The following is a 26495-nucleotide window of genomic DNA, read 5'->3' on the forward strand; positions in this document are numbered from 1 at the left end:
TCAGGGTACATGTATGTTTCTAGGGGAAAGGTCGGCTTCTAATTTTGCTGTTTCAAGCAGTTTGCAGTTAGCTAAGGCACAACTTCCCTTTGATTCAAAGTGGATTATAAAATACTGTAAGCCCTGATTATGTGTGAGTATATATGAATATATTGATTACTGATAACTGATTATGTGAATAGCATAAGGGTAGCCCTTCTTTCCTTGCCTCAAACCTATGTTGACTGCAATGTCCCACAGGCAATAGTCCTTCATTGTTGTTTGCCTCCAGCAATTGGTATTCAGCTCCAAATGGATGGATCCAAATGGAGGCTACAATCCCATACCCAACAGGAGCAAGCCTAAATGAATACATTTGGGTTTGCTTCTGATTGGGTGCATATATGGGCACACTGCATATTAGATGGATGATGGTTCCATTGAAATCCATGGGACTATTTTGTCTTGACTTAAGTTCCACTGATTTCAATAGGAATAAAGTTCAGTTAACTCCATCTAGATCCTACCCATTGTGGCTCTGAACATGAAGGCTGTATTTGCTGTTATAACTACTTGCCATTGATAGGCCTACATAAAGTTGTCTAATCCTCCATTAAAGTCAGGCAAATGGTCATAATCACATCATCACCACAGATTATGTTAGTTTGACCTATGTGTTGTTTAAAGAAGTACTTTCTTTTGTTTTTCTGATTCTGTTGTTCATCCTTTTCATTTGGTTATGCATTCTTGTATTAGGAAGAAAGAAGGGGGAACATTCTATCAACTATATCTACACCATTCATACTTGGATAAACCTCTGTCACAGGGATGGGAAACCTGTGGCCCTCTAAATGTTATTGGTCGACATCCTCTATTACCCCTGACCATTGGCCATGCTGGCTGGGGACCTGGAGTCCAACAACATCTGGAAGACCACAGGTTCCCCATCTACAGTTGGTCATGTCCCTTTTTGGACATCTTTTTTCTAAACTAATTAAGTCTCAGCACTTGTACAGAATATGTTTGATAGCCCTGGGAGATTTTAAGCTCATATACCAGAAGAGAGATTAGTTCCAAATGTGTCAAAAGAAATAGACATCACAGAGCAAAAGTAAACTCCCAAACTTCATTGTACTCAAACGGCTAGCCCAGAATTCTCCAGCCTGGTGCCCTCCTGATGGAAATTGTAATCCAAAACATCTAGAGATCACCAAGCTGGAAGAGGTTGAGCTAGACAAATGTGACTTTTAAAACTAGTGAAATGTTGAAGGTAACTAAGTTTTCAGTTTGTCCAAACATGATCATCATATACAGGAGATTAGCTTGTGGGTTTGATGTCTGCAGAGACCAACAAACTGCATATCCCAAGTAGCATACAGGGCTTGTCAGATTCAAGACCAAGATCCAAAGCAAAGCAAAAAGGAAAAAGAAAGCAAAATTGTCCTCCTTCCTCCAAAGCTGCTCATTGAAGTGGGGTGCCTCTTGGAATGTGAGTGAGCAACACTGGCAGCAACCTTCTCCTTATCAGGAGAATGGACTATGGAGAAGGCTGGAAGGAGATTCTTCAGCTACAGGTGCCTGTAGCAGCTGTCAAAATGTATCACTGTTACAGGTATATGGTGGCTTTGTACATATGGTGCCTCATTTAGAGACTAAAGTGTGAGTCGAACTTTTCTCCCAAGTAAATGTTTTTGTATCTGCATGTTAGAGAGATACCAGTTTAAAGACATTCCACCCAGAACGTTCTGCTACAATGCTTAGTAACCAGACAAGCTGCAAACCGACCAGCTCACCATTTCTCAAAGCTTGAATGAACAATCTAAAGAGAAAGACTAAACTGGATCAAAAATGTGATGAATGGTATGAACAGTTAACGCCTGCACAAAATCAGCATACTGAATAGAAGTAACAGGAAGGATATTTGCAAAGAGAACAATTTGATTACATAGCTTATTTGCTTTTTCCTCATGTGGATGAAGACGGTAGCAGGGATTTGCATAGGTCAGCTGCCTGATCCTTTGGAAGGCACATAGCTATGGTGCTGATCAGACATCCAAAATCAGCAATAGTGTAAGAGAGATCAATAGCTGGATGTCTTGGGTCAGTGGATAAAAGGAGTCCGCTCTGTCACACCAAGATCTCTCGTGTGAATTTCAGCCAGCAGTGGAGCTCACAAAAACAAGTACAGATTTAAACTAATAATGGTGCTTCTGTGGATCATTTCTCTGGCTATGATTTAGCTAATGCCCTGGAAAGAAGCAACATATTCAGCAGCATTACCTCTCCAAGCAGTTCTCTTTCCTGGGTGAAACTAAGGCTATCATTATGCCTTGCATTTGGAAAGTCCCAGGTTCAATCCCTGGCATCTCCCATTGGGGTTGGGAAGGACTCCTGCCTGAAAACCTGGAGAGCTAGTGCCATTCAGTGAATGCAACACTGAGCTAGATGGACCAATGGTCTGACTCAATAATCACAGTTATTATGTGCTGTAGTTCTGCTGAAGCTCTATCCCAGGTGTGGGGAACCTTCCAACCTTCAAATGTTGCTGAACCACAACTCCCATCATCTCTGGCCATTGCCATGCTTACTAGGGTCATGGGAGTTACAGTCAACAACATCTGACTTTCCAAAGGTTTCCCACACATATCCTAGTTCATCATGCAAGGAAGAGAGAATAAAATCATTGGCTCTGCTCTTTCCTACACATCCCCATCAATCCTCCTGCACCCCTCCCCTCCTTGTGTTGGAGGCTGAATATCTGCAGCAGGAAGCTTTATTTAATGGAGTGGGTTTGGTGTGTGATTTAGAATCCTTGATGTTCTGCCCCAAACATGTGGCTGCAGGGACAGAGACAGAGATTTGGGGGAGGGAGGACAAAAGGCTCATAGGGCTGGTCTAGGACATTTTGCTGCTTCAGCAAGACAGAAAATGCCACCACCACACTGCCACTGCCTCTTCCGCACCTGCCTACCACTGCTGCTTCTACATCCAGCTGCCACTGTGGCCACCTCCTCCATGCCCAGCTGTCACATCTGCTGCCTCTACCCACCCACCACCCAACATGCCAACCTTCTCCATGCCCATCTGTGGAAGAGGCATCCACGGCAGCAGGCAAGCACAGTGAAGGAGGTGGATGGGGGCAAAGGGGGCAGATGGGCATGGAGTAGTGGGTAGAGGAGACAGGTGCGGTGGCAAGTGGTGGCAGAGGAGGGTTGATCTGCCACCTGAGACTATCACCTCATCTCATGGACAGGCATGCCCTGCCCACACCCACTTTGAACTGTGGTGATTGGGGTGGCTATGGTTTTCCCAGTAGTGATGTATGGAAGTGAGAGCTGGACCATAAAGAAGGCTGATCACCAAAGAATCGATGCTTTTGAATTATGGTGCTGGAGGAGACTTTTTAGAGTCCCACGGACTGCAAGAAGATCAAACCTATCCATTCTGAAGGAAATCAGCCCTGGGTGCTCACTGGAAGGACAGATCCTGCAGCTGAGACTCCAATACTGTGGCCACATCATGAGAAGAGAAGACACCCTAGAAAAGACCCTGATGTTGGGAAAGATTGAGGGCACAAGAAGAAGGGGACGACAGAGGACGAGATGGTTGGACAGTGTTCTTGAAGCTACCAACATGAGTTTGACCAAACTGCGGGAGGCAGTGGAAGACAGGAGTGCCTGGTGTGCTCTGGTCCATGGAGTCACAAAGAGTTGGACACGACTAAATGACTAAACAACAACAACAACAACAACAATTGGGGTGGCAGTGAGAAAGACTGGATAGGGTTCTGGTCATAGCTGCTAAAGCTTTTTCCTTTCCTTTCCTTTCCTTTCCTTTCCTTTCCTTTCCTTTCCTTTCCTTTCCTTTTTAAAATGAATTTATCTACAAAGTGAAAGGAATACAAAAGATCAGCATAAATTCATGAAGAGATCACATCCACCAGATACAAGCACATCATATTCTCAAATAGATGAAGGTTATCATGTAGACTAAACAGTAAGCACATAAAAATGAGTTTAGCCAACTGTGTCTTTTCAAAAAGATTAATGGACCAAGCGGAGTCTAGGAAGAGAATGTTTCTTATGAATATGTGATATAAAGGGATACTGGACAACACAAAAGGTGTCAGTTTTTACCATGCCTCTCAAAAAATGAACCTGATGAGCCCATTTATGTAGTGCAGTCAAACCGATTGCACTACCCCAAAACCATCTCCGCTCTCTTTAACTTTTCTCTTGCAGAATCATGACCCCCAAAGTAAGGGCTCAGCAGGTTGCCTCATATGCCTCAATTGAAGTGTATGTCTTCAGCAATTTCCTGATGTCCCACAAACCCCACCTCAGTATAAGCCTGTTAAGAAAGTGAAAGCAAAATCGGCAGGACACCTGTTTTCATTCCATAACAGCAAAAGCAGTATAAAGTCCTCCTTGAAAGAGTGATTCTCTAAAGAAGACAATTGTTACACTAATGAAAAGAGGCTGGCTAAAGGAGTGAAAGGGTATTACTCATCTTGTTAAACATAGATACCTGGAGAGATCTATTGCTGCAAGACAGAGGGCTTCCCATACAACTGTACCAGCTCAGCAGAATAAAAATCCAGTGCAAATACAATATAGAAATAATTGTGGTTCGGTGCAATCACTGCAAAAATAATAATAATAATTTATTATTTGTACCCCGCCCATCTGGCTGGGTTTCCCCAGCCACTCTGGGCAGCTTCCATAGAAACCAAAAATACACTAAAATATCTCACATTAAAAACTTCCCTGAACAGGGCTGCCTTAAGATGTCTTCTGAATGTCAGGTAGTTGTTTATCTCTTTGACATCTGATGGGAGGGCGTTCCACAGGGCGGGCACCACTACCGAGAAGGCCCTCTGCCTGGTTCCCTGTAGCTTTGCTTCTCACAATGAGGGAACCACCAGAAGGCCCTCGGTGCTGGATCTCAGCGTCCGGGCAGAACGATGGGGGTGGAGACGCTCCTTCAGGTATACTGGGCCGAGGCCGTTTAGGGCTTTAAAGGTCAACACCAGCACTTTGAAGTGTGCTCGGAAACGTACTGGGAGCCAATGTAGGTCTTTCAAGACCGGTGTTATGTGGTCTCGGTCTGCAACTCAGCACATCACACCAATAAAAACAACACAATGCATAATCAACACAATATAATAATGGGAGTTAAGAGACAAGCGCACACTATCAATCCAAAAGGCAATACAGTGCAAATCATTATGAGTTCCCAAGGTTGCTTCCTCACCCTTTTCGCAGCATTTCTCTGCAAAAGAAAAACAAAACAGATTTAGATGGAGGATCCTCCATGCACTGTTTATTACAATTATTCATGTTCCATCTTTCGGGATACAAATCCTTCCTTACATAGTGCAATGCTTTTCTCCGGCGCCAAGATCCTGACAACTAATTCCCACTGATTAAAGGTTCCCCCGAAGGTTATCTAATGCTTTTCTTTTTTACAAAATGTTTTGATTACTATTATACATACATACAAAAAATGCAACCAATCAACCATTGTATCCCTTGATCAAAAAAATGTATATCATATAATAAAGTTCATATTGTACATGGACTCTACAACAAGAGCAATACAGGTCAGATTTATAGCAATGAAAAAATAAATTTATTAATTGATTCAATATTATCTTGGGATTTCATATTCTGGTGACTTATATTTAAAAAAAACTTTTCCATAAAGAAGAGGTGATCATCCTTCTTTAAATCTCTTATAATGTATAAGTTTTGTTTTATTATAGTCATAACTTCTTGCCAGAATGCTTTGAGAAGACCCAAAATACATGCATTAAATCTGCCCATTGTGCTTGACACCACCAATACTTATTATTCTATAATTTAGCATTTTTATTGCATTTTATGAAAGTTTTATTTAAGGTTGGCTGATATAACATTTGTTACATTCTCATTCATTTAAGGTCACTCTGTTGCAGAGATTCAAATCAATTTCCCATTTAGCTTTAAAGTTAAATTTACCTATTTCTAATGCTTGTAATATCTGATACCACTTACTCAACAAAGCCCTTTGATTCAGCAGCAGCTGAAAACTGACAGGTCTCTATTTAATGAATTAACATATTTCTGTCCTGCTTTTTATTATCACTACTCCCAGGGTATCTGCCCATCAGATGAAATCAGATGAAAAGAATGGATGGTTGTGGTGTCTCACTTGCATGATGGACTTCTGATTGTATGGGGGGGGGACTTGCCCTTCCTCTCTTTCCTTCTGCAGGCCCCCTCTGACCTTGTGTCCCCAAAGTCTGATCTGGAAAGTTGCAGAATCCTCCAGAGCGTAGTGAGGGCATGGGGGAATGAGTCCACTGCTGCACTATTGGATCTCGCCCATTAAAATCACATATAAACAATAGAACAATAAACAGTAGCAAGCAACACTATGAAAACAGATAAAAGCAGTAATTAAAAAGGATAGAAGTGGCAATTAGAACAGTGTCACTGATGGTTAGAAACGAAAAGCCAGGGGAAATGAAAAGCTTTTTTACCTGGCACTAGAAAGACATGCAAGTTGGTGCCTGCTGAACCCACTTCAGGAAAATATTCCATAAATAGGACACCACAACCTAAGGAGGTCCTCTATCCAGTTGCCACTCAGCTCACCTTAGGCAGCAGGGGAACTTAGAGGGGGTGCCTCCAAACATGACAAGAATGGCAGGGTTGTGCCAGAGTAAGAGATCCTTCACGTTCTATATTTGATTCCAGCTTCACATTGATAGCCTTGAATGGCCATCTGCCTCGAGGTCAATTGTAGTCGTGCTTGATAGGTCTGAAGCTGCTAATCCTTTCATAAGATCAACAACTGGACAAGAATCTCCATCCAAAAAGATGTTTCAAAGCATCAGCTATATTCCCAAATGCAAACATCTCTTTTATTTGAGGTGAAGGGATTATGCTGTACAGTCATACCTCATGTTGCGTTTGCTTCAGGTTGAGTGTTTTCAGGTTGCGTCCCACGGTGACCCGGAAGTACCGGAAAGGGTTACTTCCGGGTTTCACTGCTCATGCATGCGCAGACGCTCAAAATGACATCACGTGCATGCGCAGAAGCGGTGAATTGTGAGCCGCAGACTCGGGTTGCGTTCTGCTCATGTAGCGAATGGGGCTCCGGAACAGATCCCGTTCGCAACCAGAGGTACCACTGTATTTCACTCAGATTTCTGAAAGCTCCAGATCTTCCTTCACAGACTATTGAGCTAATTTTCCTTTTAACCGTACAAAACGTCCCAGCAAAAGACAAGAAGAGATAGCAAGAACATGCAACTCTTCTTAGGAGAATTGCTGGGTTTTGATTATTGTTTCCTAAGATGCCCTAATTCTTAGGGAACTGTTGTTCCTTGGGGCTATAAGAGAATGGTGAGGAAGTTCAATGTGAATGAATGTAGCTCAGAAGCCTATGTTATTACTTGCAATGTATAATAATAATAATAATAATAATAATAATAATAATAATAATAAATTGATTTCTGGGAATACAAAAATGTTGAGTATGTGGGCACTGGTAGAAAACCCATATATCAGTTCTCTGTTTAAAATATGGTGCGCCAAATTAATATTGCTATAAATATTAACAACATACTTTTCTCTGGCACATTTTGCACAGGCAAAAAAAACCATTCCTCTTTTCCTAGCTCTTTGGCTAATTAAATAAACTATGGACTTTTAAACTGGAAGGGAACATTGCTTTGTTTGTCATTATGTTATGTATTTTTGTGTTTTTATACTGGAAACCGCCTTGTGGTCCTCAGATTAAGAGTGGTATATAAATACTAATGCTAATACTAATAATAATTAATAAAGCATGTGCTTTGCCACTGAGCTTAAGCCCTTCCCTGTAAACTAGAACTGGACCAAGCTCCTGATGCCTAAGGTGGTGGTCAAGACCTGAAGCCACTGCTTCATAGTCTCCTGCACTACCATGTCTTCCTGGGTGCTCCAGGCTACATAAAGGCAAAGAACTGCTCATCTCCAGGCCAGCAAGTTTGCCTTATATTCTTCAGCTATGGGTTGAAACTTAGAAGGGGTTTAGTGGAGGAGGGGCCTCAATTTACCTCAAACCTTTATCAAAACTAGTTGCTTATCCTCACTGTTTTGCCTTGCTGATACTGGCTATGGGCAGATTAGTAGAAACAGTTTAGTTACGAAAAGTTAGCCATACACACATCCCAATCAAGATGGCACAGTTTTAATCTTTGGCAGGCTTAATATGGCATAGTATGGCTGCGCATAAGTCAGGAAGGATATTAAACATGACTCTCCAGAATCTATCATGTCTCTGTTCCTACAGTCGCCTTCTCTTTGTCTGGCCTGGGAGTACAGATGTTTTTGTTTTGCTTTTGTTTGTAGCTGTGGAACCCTGTGAATGATTTTTCTGTAAATGAATCCAATCGTGTCTTTGGATGCTGTGATTCTGGATTGCCTCCTGGAAGGTGTAGCCAAGAAACAGAGGGGTCTTCACTATTCACTATTAATTGGGAATCATGATCCTTGCAGAGAAGAGAACAATTATGGCTTCAGAACCCCTGAAGGACTTGGCTGTTTCTCCTCCCTCTGTAAGGCAGAGAGAGAGAGGCGTCTGGCTGTACTGATCTGTGTACTTCAGTGTTCCAGGAAGAATCCTATAATTCAATATTGGCCTGAACTTGGATTTTATCAGCATTGTTTTGTTAGTACAGGCCTCCAAAGCTGTCCCTGGTGACCTCCTTGTGATGCAACTCATAGGCAAGGAACACTGGAGGAAGCAAATGCCAGTTTTTCACAGCTTGGACACAGAAGTGCTGCCTTATATCTGTGCTTTATTCTTTTTCCTTTCGTGATCAATAGTGAAGTCATTCTAGAGGGGACAATATTTGTTTTATAGCAGATTTAGTATATGGTGCTACACTTTATCGCTCTAATGACTCCCTGTGGGAGAGCCAAGGACAGGATCAGTGGCGACCTTTCTGCAATGACAACTTCGGCAGCCTGCCCTGTTGTGATTCCTCCAAGGAGATGCTGGGATGGAAGGCAGCCTTTTTAGATCTTACTTGTCTTCTCTACAGCAGAATTCCTGTTTGACCACCACTAAAGCCATGTTCACACAACCAACAGGGTACACAGAAAAGTGAAGGAGCATGTGAACATGAAAACATGAGAAGAAGCTGCTGGATCAGGCTAATGGCCCGTCTAGTCCAGCATCTTGTTTTCACAATGGACAACCAGGTGCCTACGGGGAAACCTGCAAACAGTTTTTGAGCATGGTAGCAATCTTCCCTCCTGTGGTCTCCAGAAACTGGTATTCAAAAGCATTACTGAATCCATTTCTGGAGGCAGAGAATTGCCATCTTGGTAGCAGCCTTCAGTAGCCCTTTCCTCCATTTATTTGTCTAAGCCTCTTTTAAAGCCATCTAGCTTGGTGACCGTGGGACACGGGTGGCACTGTGGGTTAAACCACAGAGCCTAGGACTTGCCGATCAGAAGGTCGGCGGTTCGAATCCTCGCGACAGGGTGAGCTCCCGTTGCTCAGCCCCTGCTCCTGCCAACCTAGCAGTTCGAAAGCACATCAAAGTGCAAGTAGATAAATAGGTACCGCTCCAGTGGGAAGGTAAACGGCGTTTCCGTGCGCTGCTCTGGTTTCCCAAAAGCTGCTTAGTCATGATGGCCACATGACCCGGAAGCTGTATGCCAGCTCCCTCAGCCAATAAAGCGAGATGAGCGCCGCAACCCCAGAGTTGGTCACGACTGGACCTAATGGTCAGGGGTCCCTTTACCCTTTTAGCTTGGTGACCATCACTGCCTCCTGTGGGAATATGCTCCATAGTTTAACTATGTACATGTGAAAAGGATCTAGGAGTCTTGGTTGACCACAAACTTGACATGAGCCAACAGTGTGACGCGGCAGCTAAAAAAGTCAATGCAATTCTGGGCTGCATCAATAGGAGTATAGCATCTAGATCTAGGGAAGTAATAGTGCCACTGTATTCTGCTCTGGTCAGACCTCACCTGGAGTACTGTGTCCAGTTCTGGGCACCACAATTCAAGAAGGACACTAACAAACTGGAACGTGTCCAGAGGAGGGCAACCAAAATGGTCAAGGGCCTGGAAACGATGCCTTATGAGGAACGGCTAAGGGAGCTGGGCATGTTTAGCCTGGAGAAGAGGAGGTTAAGGGGTGATATGATAGCCATGTTCAAATACATAAAAGGATGTCTTATAGAGGAGGGAGAAAGGTTGTTTTCTGCTGCTCCAGAGAAGCGGACACGGAGCAATGGATCCAAACTACAAGAAAGAAGATTCCACCTAAACATTAGGAAGAACTTCCTGACAGTAAGAGCTGTTCGACAGTGGAATTTGCTGCCAAGGAGTGTGGTGGAGTCTCCTTCTTTGGAGGTCTTTAAGCAGAAGCTTGACAACCATATGTCAGGAGTGCTCTGATGGTGTTTCCTGCTTGGCAGGGTGTTGGACTCGATGGCCCTTGTGGTCTCTTCCAACTCTATAATTCTATGATTCTATGTGCTGCATGAAGTACTTCCTGTTATCTGTCCTGAGCCTTCCATCATTCAACTTCATTGGGTGTCCACAAGTTCTAGTGCTATTATATAGAGAGATTTCCCTCCCCCTATCCTCTTCTTCCATGCAATGCATAATTTTTATAAACTTCTATTCACCTTTTCTCTAAACTAAAATGTCCCAAGCACTGCATCCTTTCTTCACAGAGTCCCCTTGATTATTTTGGTTGCCCTTTTCCAAACCTTTTCTAGTTCTAAAATATGCTATTTGAGGTGAGGCGAGCCAAACTGTACACAGTATTCCAAATGTGTTTGCACCATAGATTTGTATAACAGCATGATGACATCAGCAGTTTTATTTCCAGTGAGACTGAAGTGGCAGGCACCATCCCTGCTTCAGTGTTTTCCTTGCCTCTTCTGCACAGAAACCTTAACCATGTTGCTCATAAATAAATGTAAGGCAATGCAGGACTTACTGCCACTGCCCTATCCCTTAGGCTAGCCTTCTCTGACTTTGAATAGCCAGATGTTGCTGGCCTACATCATCCCCAGCATGGCCAGGAGTCAGGGATGATAGAGAATGTGGTCCAACAGCATTTGGAGACCCAAGGCTGGGTAAAGCTATCCTATGCATTTCAGTGTACCCAGCTGGTGATGTGAACAGGGCTTCTGATTCTTACCTTCATTAAATAGATAGATGGATGGATGGATGGATGGATATCTCACATGTTCAGTTTTTCTGGAATTCTGTTTGTGTTTGTGGCTTTCCAGTAGGGCAGCAGCCTTTAATCGGTAGATCAATCAACTAATCTTTTAAAATAAAAAATTCAGCAGCAAAGCACATTTTCAGCCAGTGGGGAACACCCATTCATAGTTTTAGGCAATTTTGGTTCCAAACATAAGCTTCATGTCCCTTCAACTCTTCTCCTGTAACAGCACGGCTAGATAAGTCCATTCATGAGTGCATGGCTGTTGGGTGGCGAGGGGGTAGAAGTGGTGGTGGGTGCTTTAAGTAATCCTGACCTTAGAATTTGTCTCCCAAATTCCTTGACAGTCACAAGGACCAAGCATCCTACAACCTAGGCTTGTACATTGTCTTCATAGGAGGGATGCAGGAACCTTTGTCTGCTCCCTTTGCCTCCAGACTTTGCCCAGATCTTCTCAGCTGGTAACAATGAACTGACACCAGGCCTCCATACAATTATGCTGGTAACACTTAGCATTTAAAGGTTGCATCTCATGACTAACTTATGTCCATTAATTTCAGTGGGTCTGCTATGTGTATGATTTAGACAGATGCAACCTCAAGTGTTTAAGCAGCATTTAAGAATTTAAACATTTATGTGGTTATTTATACTTAAATGAACATGACTGGTGTATTTAAACATTTATATGGTGCTTTCAGAGCATTTCACAGACATTATCACCTAACCCTTAGAACAGCCCTGTAAAGTTTTACGCCTGTATTGTAGATGAAGGGCTTGCCTAAGACCACCTGGTGTGTTCATGGCTGAGGCAAGGAACCCTCCCTGGATTCAGAAAATCTTAGTAACTACCAGCCAGTTGCCAATCTCCCCTTCTTGGGCAAGGTTCTTGAGATGGAAGAAGGTCTTGGAGGAAACTAGATCCATTTCAATTGGAGTTTAGGCTCAGTTTTGTCACAGAAACTGCTTTGGTCACCCAGTATGATGACCTGTGCCCAGGAATGTATTAATTATATTCAACCTCTCAGTGGCTTTTGATATCCTCGACCATGGTATCCCTCTGAAACAGCTGTCTGAGTTAGAAGTGGGAGGTACTGCTTTGCTGTGGTTCTGGTCCTACTTGAATGGTCATTTCCAGACGTTGATGCTTTGGGTGTGCTCTTCAGCCCCATGAAGACTTCAGTGTGGGGTTCCTCAGGGTTCACTTTTATCCCCTATTCTGTTTAGTATCTACATCAGGCTTCCTCAAACTTGACCTTCCAGATGTTTTTGGCCTGCAACTCCCATGATCCCTAGTCAGCAGGACCAGTGGTCAGGGATGATGGGAACTGTAGTCTCAAAACATCTGGAGGGCCAAGTTTGAGGAAGCCTGATCTACATGAAACCACTGAGTGGGGTTATCTGGAGTTATGGAGTACATTGTCAGCAATATGCGGATTACACACAGCTCTATTTTTCCATTACATCTGCAGGTGTGGCGGCGGATGTGCAGGACTGTTGTCTTGCCTTGGTAATGGACTGGATGAGATCCAACAAACCGAAGCTCAATCCAAACTGAGGTTCTGTTAGTGGGTAGTTCCCTAGACCAGATGAATGGGAGGGGGCCTGCTCTTGATGGGGATAATTGGTGGGTATGTAGCTTGGGGGTACAAACGACTGGGTCATTTGCTGTCGCTTGAGGCTCAGGTGGCCTCAGTGGTGCAGAGTGCCTTCCATCAGCTTTGGCTTGTGGCCCAGCTGCCCTATTAACTGGACTGGGATAGCCTAACCTCTGTTATCTGTGCTCTGGTACCCTGTATGTAAGATTATTGCGACACATTATACGTAGGGCTGCCTCTGAAGATGGTTTGGAAACTTCAGCTGGTGCAAGCATTGAGTTGCCAGGTTGCTCACTGGAGCAAGACATTTGAGCATATTACACTAATCCTAGCCTGACTGCACTGGCTGCCAATTGGTGCTGGTTTTTACCCATAAAGCTTTAAATGGCTCAGGACCGCAGTACTTCAAGGACCACCTCTTCCCATATGAACCAACCCTGCAATCATCATCTGAAGCCCTTCTTCATGTGCCTCCTCCTCAAGAGGTCCAGAAGGGGACAACATGAGAACAGACCTTTTCTTCAGTGGCTCCTGTTTGGGGAATGCTCTTCCCAAGGAAGCTTACCTGGTGCCTTCACTACATAGCTTTAGCTGCCAGGCAAAAACGTGTCTCTTTAGCCAGGCCTTAACATTCTATGTTTGTGGGAAGGGGATCATTGATTCATTTTTGTTTTATTATGTATTCTGTGTTCTCATTTTGTTTTTTTATGTTTTGAAGCGCCCTGTGATCTTCAGATGAAGGACTGTCTACAAATTCAATTAATTAATTAATTAATTAATTAATAAACAGCAACCCCTTGGATCACAGTGCAGCTTCTTAGCCATTACATTACAGCAGGTCATCAGATCAAATCATTCCAATCAGACATTTATCTTCCAATGCAGAATCAGCAGAGTTTCACACCTCTGGGTGGTAGGACTGTGTGTCAGATGGAAAAAAAACTTGTCTCTATATAACAGCGTTTGTCAGCCAACTTTTTTGACAATCGTGCCACAGGTCAAGTCCAAAGTATTAGGTAGTGCAGCTGTAGTGTGTAGTGTAGCACATCTGAAGCCTTCTGTGCCTTTGTGTGGATTTTCTTCTTGCCTACTGAACCAAGGAGCAGGCAGCAGCTGTGCCAGCGGCAGTCAGGAGCCCTGCATGACTCCTGCTCCAGTCCAGTAGTGCATAAATCCCTGTGGCTTGTGCTATTTATAGTACCCATGCCATGGGATATAAAGCAGCCTTCTCCAACCTGCTGCTCTCCAGATATTTTGGACTGCAACTCCCATCAACCCCAGAAGGCTGGGATAAATATTCCTCATTTCTATGGATGATGTGTGTCCAAGCAACTGTGTTACAACTGGGGAGTGGGGAATAGTATGTAAGCACACAAGCTGTTGGGTTGCTGGCTATATTTTTTTGTATAGTACAACTGTGTGGCTCTAGCCAGACGCAGTGCTTTTGTTTAAAAACAACAAAGAGTCTTGTGGAAACTTAAAAGACTAGCAAATTTAAAAACATAAGAAGGCCCCATTTAGTCCAGCATCCTGAATTCATGGTGGCCAACTGTATGCCCACGAGAAGCTCACAAACAGAACCTGAGCACAACAGCACTCTCCCACTTTTGATTCCCAGCAACTGAGACACTTGTTATGGTATAAGCCAAACTGGTCCATGGACCACCAATGGTCCATGAACTTCATTCAGGTAGTCTGCAGTATGCCTGTAAAAATACAATTTGGAATAATACAGAATCTAGCACAGCACTTTACAATTTCTATAGCATTAAGTGGTCCACCAAGACTCTCATAAATATTGAAGTGATCCATGGGCAAAAAGGTTTGGGAAGTGCTGGCATAAGCCATAATATTATTATGATGCAATCCACTTCATCAGGTGCATGATGAAGTGGACAGTGGCTCACAAATGCTAACACTATAATCATGGTGTTAGCTTTTTAGATGCCATAAGGCTAACCGGCTTTTCTCCCACAGTACTCCATCCTAAAAATCACAGCACTCTTGAGCTGGTGCTACTCAGGCATGCCACAGTTTAATATTGGGATGTCTTGGTCAGGTAATACAGATGCTTTCTCCCTAATTTATTTCCTGCCATGGCCAGCTAGAGCGGTTCTAATTGTGAAATATTGAAGAAGAGCAGGTCGATTTGTTTGCAGTCCTACAGTCAAATGAGCCATCTAAGAGGAGCGGAGACAAAAAGAAGTTGTGAGCACCCTTTTGAAAGGCCAGGATTTTCTAACAATGGGGTCACACACATTGCACCCATGAGTGCGATGGCATCTTTGAGGTCTTCTCCTGGTGCCCACAAAACCTCAGAGCACACACATACCCCATTCACTGCTCCCTTTGTCATGAGGCAGTAAGGATGTTTACTTTTTTGACCCTGTAAGGTACATAGAACTAAGAGAGGAAGTTGGAAGAGTGGCACTCTTTCCCATTTCCTTTTTCAACTCTGTGGGTTTTCCAAAGCTCAGGTTAATTCTGCTGGATCTGACTTTTACTCGGGCCTCTTAGAAAAGCAAAATGTATGCCTGTGTGCTTTCTCCCTTTCCGTCTCAGGGCAGGGTGAGGTGACTGATCTGGGGAAGTGGGGAGAGGTGTAGCACCCGTGGCACTTGCTGAGAAATCCAAATGTGCCCATGGTGACCAATTAAAGTGTTTGTCAACTGCAAGTCTTTAGTCCAGGGCTGCTGCTGCTGTTGTTGTTTGTGTGTTATTTCCTCTGGATTCCCTGAATTGAAATGTGCCTTCTGGGTCATTAACGTTTCATGATACTTTCACCAGCTTACTTGTTTAATTTCCAAATGTTTGACACTTAAGAGAGTGTAGAGGAAGAATCAGCTTTCTTCACTAGAGTCATATTAAAGAGGGGGCACAAGCCAGCAAAGATAGGACTAGTTTGGAAGCTCTTCAGAAAAACTAATCATTTATTTTCATTCCATACATTGATGTTTGTGTGAATAATCTGAACATTCCTGGCATTCCCCCCTCCCTAATAATGAGTGGGTGCAGATTTATTAATTTATTGTATTCTTTATTTAAACCATTAATATCCCACCTTTCTGCAAAAGTTTCAAATGCAATGAGCAAACATTCACAATTTAACAATAAACATTAGATTAAAGCAGAGTGGCTTTAATCTTGCAGGATCTATTTTGGTTTTTCCCCTCCTGGAACCCAGATACCTAGGGCAAAACTTAGGCTTAGGAGCAAATGCGCACTTATAATTGTGAAATGAGGCACCTGAGTGTATCTCAGCTCAAGAATTTGATTTTTCAGTACCAGAACTGAGCTTACTGTCCTGTTACACAAACATCCATTCCTGCTTTTCTTCCAAACTTTCCTTGCTTTCTTTCAGCAATCAGTTTTGGATGGATGTTGCAATTGTGAAACAACTGGAAGTCAGAAATCCTTCCAATTGTTTAACAATTGTGACTCATTCAGAGATCTATGAGTAGATCCTGATCTATCTTCTGCCTACTGTTGGATTGAAGCAATAAAGGCTGTGTGTATGTAACACTAGTAAAAGCACTTATAAAGCTGAGAAATCACAAAAATTAACATCTCAGAATAATGCTTTCCTCTGGTATCTAAAAGCTATTAAAATAGGCAGTAGCTTAGTGTAAGTGAGAACAGTATTCTACAGCCAGGAGGCCATCACTAAAAATACCCTGCCTCCAGTCACTCTAGACCTTGTATCTGAAAGGGGCAGTAGCCAGAATAAGATCTCTGCTGTAGCTCTTAAAGAGCCAGGAGGCTCATATGGGAGCAAGAAGTCATCCAGATGCAGAGGCATACCTAGGGTCCCTGCACCCTTGACAAGGAGCTGTATGGAGGGGGAGGGCTCACCAGAAAAAAATCAGATAAGCAGGTGAGGCTGTCTGGACAGGAGGATCACACCTTGTGGGGCACCCACAGAGCTCTCTGCCTGGAAGCCACTTTGAATATCCCTTTCCATCCTGCTGATTCCTTCTGCAGGCAAAGCAGATAACTGGAGTGCTTATCCAGGGGGGCTCCAGGTATTGTGGGAGGCCTCCTCCCTTGGCAGGGGCTGGTTTCATCAATGACAATGTTCAGATACCAAGGTGTAACAGAGCTTTAAATGTCAAGACCAGCAGCTTGTATCGTGCCTAGAAATAAACTGGAAGCTGGTAGAGATATTTCTCTACCAGCAATATGTGCTTCAATGTAATTTGGCCTGTTCTAGCCAGTGATTGGGGGATGCGGGTGGCGCTGTGGGTTAAACCACAGAGCCTAGGACTTGCTGATCAGAAGGTCGGCGGTTCTAATCCCCTCGACGGGGTGAGCTCCCGTTGTTCAGTCCCTGCTCCTGCTAACCTAGCAGTTCGAAAGCACGTCAAAGTGCAAGTAGATAAATAGGTACCACTCCAGTGGGAAGGTACACAGCGTTTCCATGCGCTGCTCTGGTTCGCCAGAAGTGGCTTAGTCATGCTGGCCACATGACCCTGAAGCTGTCTGCGGACAAACACCGGCTCCCTCGGCCAATGAAGCCAGATGAGCGCCGCAACCCCAGAGTCGGTCACGACTGGACCTAATGGTCAAGGGTCCCTTTACCTTTACCTTAGCCATATTCTGAACTATCTGAAGCCAATACAGTTCACACAGATTTTCGTTTACCAAGTGGTTAACGTATCCCAATGTGCACAGCTACATGGTAAGTCAGTTATCCATAGTGGCCTGTCAAATGGTGAGGAGAATCTTGTCACACCTCCACCTTACCAGAAACCAAGCCCATACAGACAAGCATTTTGCCACACCTGATGTCTTGGGAAATCACACAACTTTGCAGTATGATACAGACAATGAATCTATCATGGGATGATAAAGTTCCCCCTGCAACTGTTTGGCAGCTTGTATGTGCTCATTCATCCAGAAAAGCAGCAAAATGTTAGGAGTCGACTCCCTGCTTAAGAGGGCGACACAAGTTACTGGCTTACCAAGTAGTTACACATGCACCATGCCAACTTCCCACTTAGGAAATGGTTTTCTGTGATGACCCCAAGTTTTCTTCCCTAATTTATACAGCATATGCTATTAATCACATTTTATTGCATTCATTAATGGGTCTAAAGGCTGCTAACAATTAATAAAGCTTCAAAAATATATTTTTTTTCCCAGCTAATCCAAAACATCAGCATCTAGAGTCTTTGGTAACAAATCATTCTGTAATTGACACATCTGCCTTGTTTTTCTGTCAGTTGTTGAGGGCATTCCTTGCTCTAATGGAAGTATTTTGTGTCATTAGTTTCTGAACACTAAATGGACTCATCAAGCCAAGAAACACATTCTCCCCATCAAACTTCTGTTAGTGGATATTATCCAGGGGAAGGATCCAGCTACTTAAATACCCTCCTGGCTATACTTACTGCATCCTGTGCTTCAGGGCCTCACAATTTAGCTGTTCCAACTGCAGAACAGAAGGATTTGAAGCGAAGGGAGGGGACCTCCACAATATCAAAGTCCCAAGGAGAGAGGAGACTGAAATAGAGAAAAAAGGAGGGGAATCTTCAAGCAAAGCAAAGGCTTGGGTTATTCAGAGGCCACAAGCATCCTTGGCCCTTGGATTGTTCAGAGGAGAGCAGTGCACTTCCCTTCGTACCTTGGGCTGTGCTAAATGTTGCCACGCAGTCTCAGTGAGGTGACTTTTGCAAAGCAGCACCTTATGCTGCTACCTGCATATGAAGGTGTATATGAGTGGGCAGTTGTCAGTCATGTCAAAGGAAGGAAGGGAGTAAGGCAATGACTAGGAACTGGGAAGATGTTACATCCAATCCTGACTGAATGCATATAGGTGTATGTGTGAATGCTTTTTGGTCCAAACCCCCTCCACATATGCATTCGGCATAAATTCAGAAAGATTCTGTACACCAGGCCCGGCCCACCCATGAGATGAGGCTAAGCAGTATGGTGGGGGCAGCACTTCCTGTCTCATCTCAAGCAGTGAAACAGGACGTATTGCACATAAAGACTGCACACGCATAGGCTATGCGCACATGGTCTGTGGTCATTTTGCAAGTGCATAAGTTCTTCAGAGTTCTCACTGTGCATCAGGAGGTGGCTCAGCTTGTGACTGAAGCAGGTTTGCTGCTGTTCTCCCTGTATTAGTGCATTCAAGCCAACAGTGGATGTAATGTCTGGGCAGTCCTCCAAACTCCTTTGATTCTCTTTGAATAGGGTGGGGGTTAGGTTTCAAACAGCCATTTAAATAACAATTGGAAGCAAACTAATAATACAGTGGTACCTCAGGTTAATAACTTTATTCGTTCTAGAGGTCCATTCTTAACCTGAAACTGTTCTTAACCTGAGGTACCACTTTAGCTAATGGGCCTCCCACTGCCACCGCCATGCGATTTCTGTTCTCATCCTGAAGCAAAGTTCTTAACCCGAGGTACTATTTCTGGGTTAGCGGAGTCTGTAACCTGAAACGTCTGTAATCTGAAGCATCTGTAACCCGAGGTACCACTGTAATGATTTCTGGTCACAGGAAAAGGTATCTTTTCCTCAACAAATTTTGTCCTTAAATGAACTACTGTTGTTTATGGTCCACGAGCAGTAAGGAGGCCACCACCTTGCTGAGGCTATGCAGGCCTGGGTGTGGTCAGTGCCTGGGTGGGTGGCTGCCTGAGACTCATATGTATACTGCATTGGGTTCTGTGATAGAGTTAATTAATACTAGTTGCTGGAAACCACAGTTGCAGGAAAGTGCATAATAAAAGTGCTGTTGTGCTCAGGTTTTGCTTGCGGGCTTCTCATAGGCATCTGGTTGGCCACTGTAGGAACAGGATCCTAGACTCAGTAGGCTCTTCTTATGGTCTTATAGATAGAAGAAAGGTGGGGTATAAATGTTAGAAAATTAATGTACACTAACAATGTCTTCCTGGTACATTTCAGGCATTGTTGTTGTAAAGGACATTGCATTAACCTGAACGTCTGTGTGAAGAGGTCAGCTCTCTTAGATGGTATCAGTGTTATTCACTGGGCATTTACATGGCACTCATGAGACCTAGGGAGTCTAGAGATGCACAGAACTCTTTTTCATTCCGTTGGTGCAAATTCTTCCAGCCAAGGCTAATCTGACACCTGTAATATCATACTTACCATTGTTGTCTTCATCACATGCCAGCTGAATCCATGCAACTGGGTGAGCCTACGCAGAAATCTAACTTCCCAAGGAGTGGAGTTAAGGGAAACAATGCCATTTAGCAGTCAGCGTAACCCAGACACAATTGCTCGTATGCACTGCCTTGATGATTATTAATTAAAGTTAATTATAGCACAGCTATATTTGAGCTGCTGTAGCATGCATAGACAAAAGCAGAATTACAAACAATAGGCTTGTTCCTCCACTGTCTCAGTGGGGCATTTTAAATTAAGAAAGCTCCAAGGTGAGTAGAAGGATGGAGCCTCAGGCTCTCCCTCTTTAGAAGGTAGCTCAGTTCTGCCAACAGCATCCACATGGGATGCTGTTGCTGACAGGATGCTGGAGGGCATTGGCAACATCTTCTAACTGTGCTGGCAATTGATGCTGGTGGCCTTATTGATGGATGCCAGCAGTATCAGTGATGGATATGGGTGGCACAAGAGATAGATGCTAATGGCAGTATTGATGGATGTTGGTGACATGTGTTGCTGGCACTGATAAAAGATGCTGCAGTATTAGTGAGTACTGGTATTGAGGGAAGATGGGGAAAGAACAGTGATAGATGGCCATGGCTCTGCTAATGGAAGTGGGTAATGTTAATGATGAATGCCAGTGCTGTTGATAAACAATGTTGGTAGCCTTGGTGAGGGTCAATGGTTGTGTTGCTAATAGATGGTGAGTAACAGCATTACTGATGAGTGCCAGAACTGTGGCTGATGGATGCTGGTAGTATGAATGAAAGTACCCATGAATACTTAATGGCAACAGTGACAAATCTGAGGAGTAATGTTAAAGGATGCTGATAGCATTGGCCAAGGATACATTCTGACATGATTAGCAATGGATGTTGGGGTTCTGTTCTAAAAAGCTGGGAACTTTAGAAGGAGCAAGTGATGCTTTTGCAGACTGTGACTAGGAGCACTAGTGATCAATGTCAAGGATTAATATTCTTCCATTCCTATAACAAAAGACCATTATCTTTGCACTACTTTTGCATCTGCAGTGAGTCACCTTTTGGCTAACTTCACACATTACAGTTTGCTACACAGAAGAAATGTCTACATAGGTTTTCAGTAATGGGTGAAGCCAGGCCCAAGTATATTTCACTACATAAAAACTACTGAACTGTTGGGGAAAATGTGAACTAGACTTCACAAATTGATAAGGTAACAGAGGACCACTTGACTGTGTGGGTTGGGGGGGTTCGGGGGAGGGGAGAGCAAAAGGTGGGAAATAAATCTTCTAAAATAATAGAGTAAATAAATCATAAACTGGAGCCAAAGTGATGCCAAAAACAAAGAGAAAGCTATAACCAGTAGCAGAGCAAAGTGCAGAAAAAAGCTAGAAAAAGAAGTAACATTATACATGAAAATCAATAGAACAACTTCTCAGGCACTTGCTGTTTTCTGTTTATTCCTTATGTAATCCAAGGGAGTCAACGGGGAAGGAAAACACTACAGACTGGACTCTCCTATTGCAGCCTCTGAGCATATGGATGTGTGCCAATACATTCAAGCCAAATCTTGATAAGACAGAGGTGTTATGTGTTCTGAATTCTTGGATCCAAGAGGTGGGGAGATGGCCTGCTCTGGGTAGGCTTGCTATGCCCTGGAAGAAGCAGGTTCATAGCTTAGGGGATACTTCTGGATCCAACATTGTCACTGGAGGCTCAGGTGACCTCAGTGACTCAGTGGCCCTTTTAGACAGAGATGACTTGGCTACTGCATGCTCTGGTGACTTCTTCTTTGGATCCACAAAATGGGGGTGTCAAGGAATAGAATTCCAAATCCCCACCAATTGCCTTGACGGGTTGCCAATCCCTCCCCCAATGTATTAGAATTAAAGCTTTTGTTTCTGGATACTTCTTTGTCCAATAAAATCAACCAGCATGGTATTTATTTAATATATTACCTATACGACTTTTCAGGCAAACCTCACAAAGAGATTTACACAAAATTATTAAACCAATATAAGGAAGTAGCAAAAACAAACTGCAAAGAAGGGGAACTTCTGGAAAGCCAGATCTCTCCTCTTCTCAGGGCAAGATGTCTCTGGAGTACGAGCTCAATGGCAGCAGCTTTGGGAGGGAGACAAGACATCTCAGCTGGAATATGAGGAGCTACATGGTGGGCATCCCAGCAGGCTGTTCCACCTTCTCTCTCTTCCCCCCTGAGGGCAAGATGTAGGTTGGTCAGATAACAGATAAGAGAACATGGGCAGAAAGTTCTTCGTAAGCTGAAGTGCAGTGACTTAGCAGAAATAATACAGCTGATGTCAGCAGGACATTGTTTTCCCTTAAGGAATAATGTGCATAGAACTAGACAGCAAATAAGTTTGCATATAAGCAAAAATTCAAAGCCCTGCAACTTGGAGTTCAGCACAATAATTAAGCCCTGCAACAAATTTTTGCCAAAGAATTCTGCAGTGTCCCTAAGAAGAAGAAAAAGTGGGGGGGGGAGCTTCACTCCTTCTGTGACTTGTGCAAATTTGCTAAGAAACAAAGAAGTCAACAAGGTGCCCTCCAGATCTGATGTACTACAGCCCCTACCCTATCATCCTTAACTATTGGCTAAATTTGTGAGGGCTGGTAGGAGTTTTAGTCTGCAACATCTGGAGAACACTTTGCTGGATAGCTCTGTAACTCAACTCAGGTTTTCCAGTTGGACCACAGTTTTCCATCAATACATAAAACTTCCTCCTCCCTCTCTCTCTCTCTCACCCCCCCTCCCATTATCAGGCTAAAAAGAGAATAAGATAATTTAAACCCTTTTTTCATCTTGAAATTCTAGATCTTCATGAGGACCAAGCCTGGAATTCAGAGGGACAGAAATGACTCAGCCCTGAGCTACAGGGAGGCATGAGAGATACAGCATGGCCCAGGTCTGCATTTTCAGCTGTTCTTTCTGCAACTGCACAGTTGTGAGCGAGGAGTGTAGCTCAGTGGTAGAGAACACAATTTGGATGCAGAAGGTTCCAAGTAGGGATGAGTTGATCGGTTAATGTTGGTTCTCTCTATTTCTTCTTTTTTAGTCTAAAGTCCAGTTCTCATTCCTGCAGCAATTTGTAATTGAAAAAATATCCTCATGAAAATTCATTAGCATTTTAGCACAAATTTATCCTAGTGTAGACCTTGTTGTATGCAATTTTTGCAAGAGATCTCCTCTAATATGACACATCTTTGTATGTTGTTCTTACAAATTTTACACACACACACACATTTTACCCTACTATTTACTGGGCAGGGGGGGTTTCGCCCATAACTTGGCTGCAAATTTGGGTGCAAATTTTGAAGGGTGCCTGTGTCTCGATTTGCGCATTCTTTTGAAAAGTCTGGATTTGGTAGGTTTGCCTTTAAATGCAAACTTTTGCCAAATTTCTACCCTATCCCTAGTTCCCTATCCCAATTTCCAGATATGTGAACAAACAAAAAAACCAAGTGATGCTTAAGATCTCTATCTGGGGCCCTGAAGTTCTTGTCAGCTGCTGGGCTGGCTGTACAAATATTCTGTGTGAAATTAGGACAAAGGTGAGGAGTAGGTGTTGTGCTAATGGTGCACATTTGTTCTCTGTTCTCATGGTACAAAGGAAAGCAGGCCAAGGAACAACTGAAGAAGATACCATGTTAAATTTGGGCTAAAGCTGATCTTCAAAGGACAGGATGACAGCCTTCACTGTAGCCTGCAATCCATGTAAATTGCAGGGAGGGGGAGTGAGAATGATAAAATAGTATGAAAATTACTATAGCAACATCTCGTCTATGACTGACCTAGTTTGGGACAAAGGAAGGGTCCCCTAATACCTAAATGCATTGTAGACTGAAATCTTTCATAGCTGTCCAGAGGCAATTTTTTGCTTTGTTTACAGTGATTTAGTTTGATTAGCTAGGGAGGCAAGAAAATGCTTTCCAGGTTTTGTCACCCGGAGCTTTATCCTCAGAGGGGCTTTCACAATAATGTGATGGGTTAATCTCAGTTGCAAGCAGAGCTATCACAGGTCTTTGGAAAAGCAACCTCCTGCCCTCTTTTATGCTAAGCTGATAGAGTTTCCACTGTTCTTGTGGATGACTTATTCATTCTGGTCTAGCCTCTAGTGTGTGTGTGTGTGTGTGTGTGTGTGTGTGTGTGTGTGAGAGAGAGAGAGAGAGAGAGAGAGAGAGAGAGAGAGAGAATGGATTAATTCAGTGCATTTTTTCAGCCAGTGTGTGCCTATGGGCTGTCATACACTATAGAGCATAGATGGGGAATTCCAGCCCATGGAGCTAATTAGATCTACCAAACCTCCCCACTTGGCTATTTGAGGCAACATATACCCAATGGGACGCGGGTGGCGCTGTGGGTTAAACCACAGAGCCTAGGACTTGCCGATCAGGAGGTCGGCGGTTCGAATCCCCGTGACGGGGTGGGCTCCCGTTGTTCGGTCCCAGCTCCTGTCCACCTAGCAGTTCGAAAGCACGTCAAAGTGCAAGTAGATAAATAGGTACCGCTCCGGCGGGAAGGTAAACGGCGTTTCCGTGCACTGCTCTGGTTCACCAGAAGTGGCTTAGTCATGCTGGCCACATGACCCGGAAGCTGTATGCCGGCTCCCTCGGGCAATAAAGCAAGATGAGCGCCGCAATCCCAGAGTCGGTCACGACTGGACCTAACTGTCAGGAGTCCCTTTACCTTTACCTTTATACCCACCTGTCTATTCCCTAATGCCGTATGACACCACAGGAGCAGGACAGATAAGTCACAGCTTCAGACAGCACTGAATTCGAGCAGCTGACCTGAAGGAAAGCATGACTCAGCACTTTTGTTATTTTAGATTGGAGTGCGAAGCTTGGGAGCTTGCTGGACTGCAACTCCCTCATCCCCAGCCAGCATGGCTAATGATCAGAGATAATGGGAGCTGAAGTCCAGCAACATCTGGAGGGCCACCGCGTTCTCCACTTCTCCTTTAGATTAAAAGTTTCATTGTAGAAAATGGGGGGGAGTTGGATAAAGCACCCTGCTGCATTGTAGCAGGTGTGCTCAGCCCATCAGAAAACCAGAAGGCACATCACATGACAATGACAGTAGAGCCAATCCCAATGAGAAAGCCAAATTGCTACAAAATCGTCACGTGACATTGCCAAGGACATCCTGACAGTGCAAAGGAAGAAAATCACACCAGCTGTCCTGAACAGTTTGCTGGTGTAAGAACTGTCCTTCAGAACAATGCCACTGAGACAAGCACAGACACCAAGTGTTCTTAATCTTACAATCTGTTCTGTACTGCTCTTGTGTCTGGCTATGAAGAAAATGCTGAGAGACTTGAGCCCTCTCGCCTGATCCAATGGAAGGCCTCCATTAAAGAAAGGCCTTGGCCATATCCACAACATACATTTAAAGTGGTGCTGTGATACTGCTTTAAACAGTCATGGCTTCCCCTGAAGAATGCTGGGAGCTGTAATTTGAGAGCGTTGTTAGGAGATGCCTATTCCCCTCAGAGAGTGACAATTCCCAGAGATTTCTTTAAAGGGGGATTGATTGTTAAACCGCTCTGGGAATTACAGCTTTGGGAGAAGAACTACTAACAACTCTTGGCACTCTTAACAAACTACAGCTCCCAGGATTCTTTGGGGGGGAGCTGTGACTGTTTAAAGTGGTATGGTAGTGCTTTCGGTGTGTGAATGTGGCCCTTGCCTGCTTGAGACTAACCACAGCATGCATTGCTTTTGTCAGGAGCCCTTTCTCCTTCTCTACGATAGCAATTGTATGCATAGGTCGTAGCTCCGCCTCCCTTCTCACTGCAAAGCCAAAAAGCTGTAAACCTTCCCTGGGCCCTCTAATTACTGAATGTGCTAGAAGTGGGACTGATTCTGTTCAGTTACTACCACTGCTGTTTTTCTAGAAAAAGAGGTGCCACAACTCACCGTGAACACCTCCCTCATTCTCTTAGAATGGCAATGGCACCCACCTGAAAGGTACCAGAATTGAGTTCCAGCGAGTTCTGGCTTTTTTTAAAAAAAAACCTGGTTACTTCCCATTTAAACAGGCTAGCCTTAATATTATGAAAAATGTCGATTTAGGCCCATCACACCAGACAAAAGCACCTCATTCCACTCGAATATTTACCTGTTCCCTCAGCCATTTCCATTGTTTATGAGCGCCTATGCAGATTTGTAAGTGAAATGTTAATATTTCATGCGGTTCTTTGTGAGCTCCCCACCCTGCCATCTTTGGGCTTAGTGTTTCCCTGTTTTTCACATTGTGTGTGTATGTGTTCTGATTTGACCTACTTTGCATGTGAGCGTTCTCTTTACTGAACAGATGACATCTCTTGGATAACTTTGGCAGCGGCGGGGTGGGAGAGGAGGGAGAGAATATATCTATTTAGGGACAATCAAATAGATTGTGCAGCTTCTGCGGATTCCGAAGGTTTTTTTTTGTTCCCACAGGATTTCGTTTTATTCCCGGAGACATTTGCATTAAAATAGGTTCTTCTCTCTTTCGGAAGGGTTCATCTGCTTCTGCAGCTTACTCAACACCTGAAGTCAAAAAGCCTCT

General features: G+C 43.7%; 3 protein-coding genes across 5 annotated transcripts in view; 2 read left to right on the top strand and 1 right to left on the bottom strand.

The window, feature by feature from the left end:
- LOC310709079 (tigger transposable element-derived protein 1-like) overlaps nt 1-26495 on the top strand; it is an 877074-nt gene that overhangs the window by 527592 nt on the left and 322987 nt on the right. The window lies entirely within an intron of this gene.
- TGIF2 (TGFB induced factor homeobox 2) overlaps nt 1-26495 on the bottom strand; it is a 353736-nt gene that overhangs the window by 185714 nt on the left and 141527 nt on the right. The gene's annotated exons all lie outside the window — the stretch shown is intronic.
- The window catches only part of DLGAP4 (DLG associated protein 4), a 317667-nt gene that overhangs the window by 171928 nt on the left and 119244 nt on the right, over nt 1-26495 (top strand). Inside the window, exon 3 of one of the 3 annotated variants that reach the window (XM_083507990.1) lies at nt 22758-22848. The exons of the other annotated variants lie outside the window; for them this stretch is intronic. The gene's annotated coding sequence lies outside the window, so the exon portion shown is untranslated. The remainder of the gene's footprint in view (nt 1-22757; nt 22849-26495) is intronic. 3 annotated transcript variants of the gene reach the window in all.

Source organism: Podarcis liolepis (assembly GCF_965112155.1).
Source record: "Podarcis liolepis genome assembly, chromosome: 6".
NCBI lineage: Eukaryota > Metazoa > Chordata > Lepidosauria > Squamata > Lacertidae > Podarcis > Podarcis liolepis.